The sequence below is a fragment of the Caretta caretta genome, chromosome 1 (genome assembly GCF_965140235.1).
Source record: "Caretta caretta isolate rCarCar2 chromosome 1, rCarCar1.hap1, whole genome shotgun sequence".
Classification (NCBI taxonomy): Eukaryota; Metazoa; Chordata; order Testudines; family Cheloniidae; genus Caretta; species Caretta caretta.
This window is the reverse complement of record NC_134206.1, coordinates 257,262,788-257,272,841: the sequence shown is the minus strand read 5'-3', so window position 1 is coordinate 257,272,841 and position 10,054 is coordinate 257,262,788. Positions and strand designations below refer to the sequence as shown.

Below are 10,054 nucleotides of genomic sequence, written 5' to 3'. Positions count from 1 at the left end.
CTTCACATACACACACTTGTGTGTCTAACTTCCATATTCTCTATCCACAAACATTTTTATTAAGCCCTATGCCCCCCGATACAGAAGTCAAACTCTGCCTATGGGGTCAATCACGCACAGTGGGTATCGGTGGGGCCAGCCCCACGTGGCGGGGCTCAGGGAGGGAGCACTATCTCCATCCCCTGGCTCAACTCAGTGGGCCACCTAATCTGTCTTGGTTGCGGGGATGCAACCAAAAACTGCACTCCCCCCAGCCTTGTTGCCTCTGGTAGTGGGTGCAAATATGCTTGCTTGTCTCAGGTACCAAAATGCCTAGTTATGGCTCTGAATGGAACTCTGTACTGATCCCTTGAATTTTCCCTATAAATATTACAATATCATTCAAGTTACGTTAGAAACTATACTTTCAACAATGAAAAATTATTAATCAAGAGGGATGGAGAGGTAAGCGTATCAATAATCAAACCTGTATAGGCAGCCCAATCACTATTTTTATGTCTAGCTCACCTCAGAACTTTGCACCATTTATATGGGTAAGAATTATTAGCTTATTCCCATTCCCATAGCCTATATACATAGGTCACACAGCGCACTGATTCAGCTGGTGGCCAAAAATCAGTTGTTCCAAATCAATACACAGTGCTGTCCAAACCGAGTCCATGCCAGGAAACCTAGTAGTGGCTACTAAGTACTTCTAATAGTTGGTAAAGTGAGGCCTTGTAGAATAGCAACAGTTATAGCCTGTTGACTGGGGAAATGGAAATATATAAAAAGGCATATGCTACACGTAAAAAGTTTGCCCACAATTATTCATTCACTGGAGAAAGTCTTTCAAGAAATCATAAAGATATTGTGTGTGTCTTCTTGGAGCAGTGCTCTGAGGCAATGGGACCCCCAAGCACCATAACCAGCCATCACCCTATTTTGTAGCTGTTTTTTATGCATACCGCTATATGAGGAGGGATTTGTTTTTGCCCTAGCCGTCTGTTCTTTTTTCCACTTGACATGCCCAGGGATGCAAAGTTGCCTTTTGTTTTCCTTCCATATATCTCCAAGTAATTAATCTCCACGCCTCCAGTCATTAAACAGAATGGTGTGGATGTGGAAAAATGCAAAAACCAGGAGCCTCTCTGTCTAAGAAAAATCTTCCCTCACGCATCTCCTTCTGGTGACTGCCCTTTTGGGAAGGTCACACGCTGAGCTTGGAAGCAAAACAATGGAAAGAGCGTCCCATAAAAACCTAATGATGACGGGAAAGAGACTCGTTTAGTATTTTAATGCTTTTTGACTTGGTGAACACAAAAGAGAATGAAGCAGAGCTGTGAAAGACTCCATTAGACCCTCTGCTATGCTTGGCATGAGTTGCAGGTGTCAGTATGCAGTGAGTACCTGAATATTTCACATGCAAATTTTCAGTGTCAAGAAGCCCTGCTGATCATGTCCTAGGAAAACAATGGTGGTGGGTGGATGTGGGGCCCCCACAGATATGGTACAAACTTCATACAAGGCAACAGTAATGATGTGGGGGACGTCCTCCCATCGCATAAAGGTAATATTTTGTTACATTCTTCAGTAATATCAAGCAGAAAGAAAGTAACCAGTTATGACCATGCTTTACCGTGCATTTCTGCTAGAGGTTAGAGGTGCAGGTTGGACTCCTGACTGACTCAGGTAGCTGTTCTGACAAGGACACTTCAGGTCAGTATTAGTCCAACAGAAAGCAGAGTTTGGTATTGTAGGGAGCCATGGTGGCTCCCCTCTGAACTAGAGGGTAAAGAGCCATCCTCTGAGCCTGAGAGGGCGGGGCCAGGCCAAGCTTCCGCCAATCCGCGGAAGGGGAAGGGTGGGACAGGAAGTACAAAGGGCGCGGCCCTCTGCCCAGTGAAGAGAGCACCAGGGAGGGAGACAGACACAGGCTGCTGGCTGCCTGCTGCTGACCCAGGTGAAGCCCTGGGCAAGGAGGACCCTGACCGGGGGGAAGGCCTGTGGCAACCAGGGCTGCCGGCCACTGAATACCCAGAGGACCTGGAGGGGCCTGACTGCAGCCCGGGCCAGCATGAGTCCGATACCGAGGGGGAGCGGGTGTGGCCCGCAGCGGAATACCCGGAGGAGATGGAGGAACCGGAGCTGCCCGCAGCGGAATACCCAGAGGAGATGGAGGAACCGGAGCTGCCCGCAGCGGAATACCCGGAGGAGATGGAGGAACCGGAGCTGCCCGCAGCGGAATACCCAGAGGAGATGGAGGAACCGGAGCTGCCCGCAGCGGAATACCCAGAGGAGATGGAGGAACCGGAGCTGCCCGCAGCGGAATACCCAGAGGAGATGGAGGGACCAGAGCAACCCGCCTGAGAGAGACCGGGTAGGAAGTAGCCCAGGGGCCAACTACACCGTTGTTGGGACCTTCGCCTCCCGCCACTGTCAGGGCCCTGGGCTGGAACGCAGTGGAGTTGGGTGGGCCTGCGCTCCCCTACCCTGGCACTCCCCTGCCTGAGGGGCGCGCTACTGACTCTTGCCGGCGCTCCCTTGCCTGAGGGGCGCGCTACTGACTCCGGCCGGCACACCTTCCCGCTAATTCCCCAACGCCTGGGAGGTGGGGCCGAGGCCTGCCACGGACACCATTGCTCTCCATCGCCCCTAGGGGCTCGGAGGACTGACCGACGCCTGTCACAGGTATCTTATCTTGCATCTTATTATTTAGGATACTGTAACTGGCTACAACACTTTGTATGCTCCTCAGGACAGGGATCTTATTGTAACCTAATTCAGACAAATCAGAAGAGCTCTGTGTAAGCTTCAAAGGTTATTGATCCAATAAAAGGTACTACCTCACCACTCAGTGTTGTCTCTCTAATATCTTGGGACCAACAGGACGACAGCAACACTGCAAAGAACAGTAGAAGCTATCGAACGTTGCTGCTCCCTGAAAGGGGAACTCCACAACATGCACAAAAAGGAAACCAAACTTAACAGCAACAGCTATTTCCTGAGCAAATGCAAACAACAAAAGATCGTCCCCAGAAGATTCACCATCTTTAACCCTCTGACCACTGCATACAACTCCAAGTATGTTGAAAAGCTCTTCAGAAAGATGTGAGGAAAATCATCTTCTGCATCTCACATACTCCAGGAGGGACCCCCTCCAACAAGAAATCATCACATATTCCCACACGCTGGAAGGAAAAACAAATCAGAAATCCCATCTGGATATCAGGCAAGAAACCCCAAACAAATAAGAGACCTGAAGCAGAGCTCTGTGTAAGCTTGAAAGCTTGTCTTATTTGTAACCCTTCTGCCAGTCAGAGTTGGCAGCAACAAGGGCTGGGTTCAGTATCTAGGGGTTCCTTTTCAACAATACAACCAAAACCGGCTTGAGCCCCCACCCAGTGACCTGGGACAATAACACACCACCCCCTGGGTGCCTCTAAGAGGCAATACTTCCCCTCTCGCAAGCACAGAGTCTGAGTGTAGCAAAAAACTTGTAATAAAAGGAGGGAAATAATGCAGCATTAATTTGGGGAAACTCCGCAAACAGATTTATAAACATAAACTGTGAGCAAAAGACTCACCATCAACTAAGTTGGGCAGTGTCCTTTTCCCCTCAGGTTCTTAAGTCCAGCAACCCAAAAGTACCTTTAACGTGCCCGTCCCTTCTCTGCACCCCACTCAGAGTTGCTGTCCTTGGACAGTGCAGACCCAGAGTTCAGAGGTGCATCTGCAGACTTCTCCTCGCAGCCTTACTTGCTCCGCTGCTCGGGCACTCACTTACCACCCCTCTCTGCGGGGCTCTGCTCTGGCACTCTCTGCCAGCCGCTCCCCCCCAGTACAGTTCTGCCGCCCTTGGTTCACATAAGGATAACAACCCTTTATTACTCACGCCCCAATAACAAGAAGACTAGGGATCCCAAACCAGCCAAAAGTGACCATTTGGACAAGCAATCCCATCATGCTGAGCACCTAGGCAGGGTGGGTGTGCCCATGCAAATGAAATCAGCTCCTGAAGTCCTTTTCCACAGCTCACCACTAGAGGAGAGCTCATGTCTACACTACAAAATTAGGCTGAATTTATGTAGTCGAAGTGCATGTAGTCGGCGGAGTCTGTCCACAGTACCGAGGCAACCTTCCGGAGCATTGCACTGTGGGTAGCTATCCCACAGTTCCCTCAGTCTCCGCCGCCCATTTGAATTCTGGGTAGAAATCCCAGTGCCTGATGGGCTAAAACATTGTCGCGGGTGGTTCTGGGTACATATCGTCAGGCCCCCCCCTTCCCTCCCTCCTTCCGTGAAAGCAAGGGCAGACAATCGTTTTGCGCCTTTTTTCTTGAGTTACCTGTGCAGACGCCATACCACGGCAAGCATGGAGCCTGCTCAGCTAACCGTCACCGTATGTCTCCTGGGTGCTGGCAGATTTGGTACTGCATTGCTACACAGCAGCAGTTTATTGCCTTTTGGCAGCAGACAGTGCAGTATGACCGGTAGCCGTCATCGACATAGTCCTGAGTGCTCTTTTAACCAACCTCGATGAGGTCAGGGGCGCCTGGACAAACATGGGAGTGACTCAGCCAGGTCATTTCCCTTTTAAGTTTCGTCTCATGGCAATTGAGTCCTACCGGCAGTGCACTGTCTTTTAATCAGCAGCCAGCAGAAGATGATGGCCAGCAGTCATACTGCACCGTCTTCTGCCGAGCACTTAGGAGATGAGGATGGCTAGCGGTCGTACTGCACAGTCTGCTGCCAGCAAGATGTATAAAGACAGATGAAGTGGCTCAAAACAAGAAATAGACCAGATTTGTTTTGCATTCATTTTCTCCTCCCTCCCTCCATGAAATCAACAGCCTGCTAACCCCAGTTTTGAGTTCTATCCTTGAGGTTTTGAGTTCTATCCTAGAGGGGGCCATTCAGTTTCTCACAAGCCACCCCCTTTGTTGATTTTAATTCCCTGTAATCCAACCCTGTAAGCCATGTCGTCCGTCACCCCTCCCTCCTTCAGAGCAACGGCAGACACTCGTTCGGCGCCTTTTTTCTGTGCAGACACCATACCATGGCAAGCATGGAGCCCGCTCAGATCACTTTGGCAATTAGGAGCACATTAAACACCACAAACATTATCCAGCAGTATATGCAGCACCAGAACCTGGCAAAGCGAAACCGGGCGAGTAGGTGACGTCAACGCGGTGACTAGAGTGATGAGGACATGGACACAGACTTCTATCAAAGCACGGGCCCTGGCAATGTGGCCATCATGGTGCTAATGGGGCAGGTTCATGCGGTGGAACACCGAGTCTGGGCTTGGGAAACAAGCACAGACTGGTGGGACCGCATAGTGTTGCAGGTCTGGGGACGATTCCCAGTGGCTGCAAAACTTTCGCATGCGTAAGGGCACTTTCATGGAACTTTGTGACTTACTTTCCCCTGCCCTGAGGCGCAATAATACCAAGATGAGAGCAGCCCTCACAGCTGAGAAGTGAGTGGCAATAGCCCTGTGGAAGCTTGCAATGCCAGACAGCTACCAGTCAGTTGGGAATCAATCTGGAGTGGGCAAATCTACTGTGGGGGCTGCTGTGATGCAAGTTGCCAACACAATCAAAGATCTGCTGATATCAAAGGTAGTGACCCTGGGAAATGTGCAGGTCATAGTGGATGGCTTTGCTGCAATGGGATTCCCTAACTGTGGTGGGGCCATAGACGGAACCCATATCCCTATCTTGGCACCAGAGCACCAAGCCAGCGAGTAATAAACCGCAAGGGGTACTTTTCAATAGTGCTGCAAGCTCTGGTCGATCACAAGGGACATTTCACCAACATCAATGTGGGATGGCCGGGAAAGGTACATGTCGCTCGCATCTTCAGGGACTCTGGTCTGTTTCAAAAGCTGCAGGAAGGGACTTTATTCCTAGACCAGAAAATAACCATTGGTGATGTTGAAATGCCTATAGTTATCCTTGGGGACCCAGTCTACCCCTTAATGCCATGGCTCATGAAGCCATACACAGGCAGCCTGGACAGTAGTCAGGAGCTGTCCAACTACAGGCTGAGCAAGTGCAGAATGGTGGTAGAATATGCATTTGGATGTTTAAAGGCGCGCTGGCGCAGTTCACTGACTCGGTTAGACCTCAGCAAAACCAATATTCCCACTGTTATTACTGCTTGCTGTGCGCTCCACAATATCTGTGAGAGCAAGGGGGAGACGTTTATGGCGGGGTGGGAGGTTGAGGCAAATCGACTGGCTGCTGGTTACGCACAGCCAGACACCAGGGCAGTTAGAAGAGCACAGGAGGGCACGGTGTGCATCAGAGAAGCTATGAAAACCAGTTTCATGACTGGACAGGCTATGGTGTGAAAGTTCTGTTTGTTTCTCCTTGATGAAACCCCCCACCCCTTGGTTCACTCTACTTCCCTGTAAGCCAGCTGCCCTCTCCTCCTCCCTTCGATCACCGCTTACAGAGGCAATAAAGTCATTGTTGCTTCACATTCATGCATTCTTTATTAATTCATCACACAAATAGGGGGATAACTACCAAGGTAGCCCAAGAGGGGTGGTGGAGGAGAGAAGCACCAGGAGGGGTGGTGGAGGAGGGAAGGACAAGGCCACACAGCACTTTAAAAGTTTAAAACTTTAAAACTTATTGAATGCCAGCCGTCTGTTGCTTGGGTAATCCTCTGGGGTGGAGTGGCTGGGTGGCCAGAGGCCCCCCCACCGTGTTCTTGGGCATCTGGGTGAGGAGGCTATGGAACTTGGGGAGGAGGGCAGTTGGTTACACAGGGGCTGTAGAGGTGGTCTGTGTACCTGCTGCCTTTCCTGCAGCTCAACCATACGCTGGAGCACATTAGTTTGATCCTCCAGCAGCCTCAGCATTGAATCCTGCCTCCTCTCATCACGCTGCCGCCACCTTTCAGCTTCAGCCCTCTCTTCAGCCCACCACTTACTCTCTTCAGCCCGCCACCTCTCTTCCCGGTCATTTTATGCTTTCCTGCACTCTGACATTGTCTGCCTCCACGCATTCGTCTGTGCTCTGTCAGTGTGGGAGGACAGCATGAGCTCAGAGAACATTTCATCGCGAGTGCGTTTTTTTCACCTTCTAATCTTTGTTAGCCTCTGGGAAGGAGAAGATCCTGTGATCCTTGAAACACATGCAGCTGGTGGAGAAAAAAAAAGGGACAGTGGTATTTTAAAAGACACATTTTATAGAACAATGGGTACACTCTTTCACGGTAAACCTTGCTGTTAACATTGCATAGATAGCACATGTGCTTTTGTTCCAAGGTCGCATTTTGCCTCCCCCCAGCGCGTGGCTAGCCCCTCCACCCTCCCCGTGGCTAACAGCGGGGAACATTTCTGTTCTGCCACAGGCAAACAGCCCAGCAGGAACGGGCACCTCTGAATGTCCCCTTAAGAAAAGCACCCTATTTCAGCCAGGTGACCATGAATGATATCACTCTCCTGAGGATAATACAGAGAATATAAAGAACGGATGTTATTTGAACGCCAGCAAACATACACTGCAATGCTTTGTTCTACAATGATTCCCGAGTACGTGCTACTGGCCTGGAGTGGTAAAGTGTCCTACCATGGTGGATGGAATAAGGCTGCCGTCCCCAGAAACTTTTTGCAAAGGCTTTGGGAGTACATCCAGGAGAGCCGTGAATGCCAGGGCAAATTAATCACTAAACATGCTTGCTTTTAAACCATGTATAGTATTTTAAAAGGTACACTCATCAGAGGTCCCTTCTCCGCCTGGCAGGTCCGGGAAGCAGCCTTGGGTGGGTTCGGGGGGTACTGGCTCCAGGTCCAGGGTGAGAAACAGTTCCTGGCTGTTGGGAAAACCGGTTTCTCCACTTGCTTGCTGTGAGCCATCTTCCTCGTCCCCAAAACCTGCTTCCGTGTAGCCTCCATCTCCATTGAAGGAGTCAAACAACACGGCTGGGGTAGTGGTGGCTGAACCCCCTAAAATGGCATGCAGCTCATCATAGAAGTGGCACGTTTTGGGCTCTGACCCGGAGCAGCCGTTCGCCTCTCTGGTTTTCTGGTAGGCTTCCCTCAGCTCCTTAAGTTTCATACGGCACTGCTTCGGGTCCCTATTATGGCCTCTGTCCTTCATGCCCTGGGAGATTTTGACAAATGTGTTGGCATTTTGAAAACTGGAACATAGATCTGATAGCATGGATTCCTCTCCCCATACAGCGATCAGATCCCGTACCTCCCGTTCGGTCCATACTGGAGCTCTCTCTTTTGCGATTCTGGGACTCCATCATGGTCACCTCTGCTGATGAGCTCTGCATGGTCACCTGCAGCTTGCCACGCTAGCCAAACAGGAAATTGAAATTCAAAAGTTCGCGGGCCTTTCCCTGTCTACCTGGCCAGTGCATCTGAGTTGAGAGTGCTGTCCAGAGCAGTCACAATGGAGCACTCTGGGACAGCTCACGGAGGCCAATACCGTCTAGTTGTGTCCACAGTACCCCAAATTTGACCCAACAAGGCCGATTTCAGCGCTAATCCCCTTGTTGGGGGTGGAGTAAGGAAATAGATTTTAAGAGCCCTTTAAGTCGAAAAAAAGGTCTTCGTCGTGTGGACGGGTGCAAGGTTAAATCGATTTAACGCTGCTAAATTCAACCTCAACTCCTAGTGTAGACCAGGGCTCAGACTCTGCTTACACAATCACCAACAGAAGTTGGTCCAATAAAAGATATTACCTCACTTTGTCTCACAAGCCAGATAACACATCGACGGCAAAGACCTGGAGTCATCATGGGTAAAGTGATTAGGACTTCCTGAATCTTTAAGAGAAGTTTGACTGAAGGCAGTTTTTTCAAGGGGAAGGGGTGGTATAAGTGCCGATGTGCAGCTGGAAGTGGTTGAAGAAGACAAAGGTAGGAGAGGAGGAGGAAGAAGGGGAAAAACAAGCACAGGCAGCTGATGGTGGGGCAGAGTTTGATGACCCTGGATGGTAACAAGGAGGTTGATATCCCCAAGAACATTCTCATTATCTAGGCCAGGATTTAGAAAAGAATGGGTGCCTCAAGTTGGGCTCCTGACTCCATTTTTAGGCACCCAAATAAGTGGCCCTGAGTCTCAGAAATGCTGAGCACCCAGCAGCATTCACTGAAGGTCACGCCCTGAATGAATTACATACGCGTTCCTGAGAGAGGTGTTAACCCGAGGTAAAGTAGACTATTGAAAAAGCTGTTGTGCAGGCATGAAGGTAAGGAAGGGGTGGGATAAGAGGGGTATCTCCCGGATGTGTGCCTTACAGACAACCTCATCATTCTCTACTCCCAGGTTACATCAGTTCCAATGAATATCTGAGGCAGCTGTGGGAAATCACAAGGGAGAAAGGGCTTTTATGCCGTACAAGAATATTTGGGGAAACTTCGTCTTATGGTTTCTGCAAGAGGAAAGTTTGTGACAAATAAGTACCCCTGAAAGCACTAATATTTTGTTTGACTCAAGAGGAGTCTGACTGATAGCTCTGGTTAGGGCCAAGCACATGTGCTATGCAAGCGTCCTCCATACAGCAGAGTGACACGTAGCACCTTTTCTGCTTCCACCACAAATACATGAGATGTTTCATCTGATTGTTCTCAGTGTCAGCCCAAATGATTTCCACAGCACCTTCTGCGCTACCATTTCAGGATGAATATCTCTGCTCAAACTCCTTGCACTAGCTTTATGCACTTTAGATAGGGCACTGGACAAGGACTCAGAAAACCTGGGTTCTATTCCCACCTCTGCCATTGGGTAACCTTGAGCAAGTCAATTCCCATCATTGTGCCTCAGTTTCCCCATCTGTAAAATGGGAATAATGATACTAATCTCCATTATAAAGTGCTTTGAGGGTACGGCTACACTTGGTGCTGGTGGTGTGATTCCCAGTTTGAGTAAATATATTTGCGCTAGCTCTGAGGTAGCTAGTGTGCTAAAAGTCGAAAAAATGGAAAAAAATTGACCAGCTAAGCAAGAAGTTCTGGCTGTGCTCCAGGGACATTGTTTGAACATAAGCACATGCCTGAAATGAAGCATGGGCTTAAGTGGTGCCCTGAATTAGGCCTTTCATTTCTGT

The 10,054-nt window shown here is 49.7% G+C and overlaps 1 long non-coding RNA gene across 1 annotated transcript in view; it reads right to left on the bottom strand.

The window, feature by feature from the left end:
• Positions 1-6,454: 6,454 nt before the first annotated feature.
• The window catches only part of LOC142070681 (uncharacterized), a 60,369-nt gene continuing 56,769 nt past the window's right edge, over positions 6,455-10,054 (bottom strand). Inside the window, exon 2 of the long non-coding RNA XR_012666644.1 lies at positions 6,455-7,133. This is a non-coding gene — a long non-coding RNA (uncharacterized LOC142070681). The remainder of the gene's footprint in view (positions 7,134-10,054) is intronic.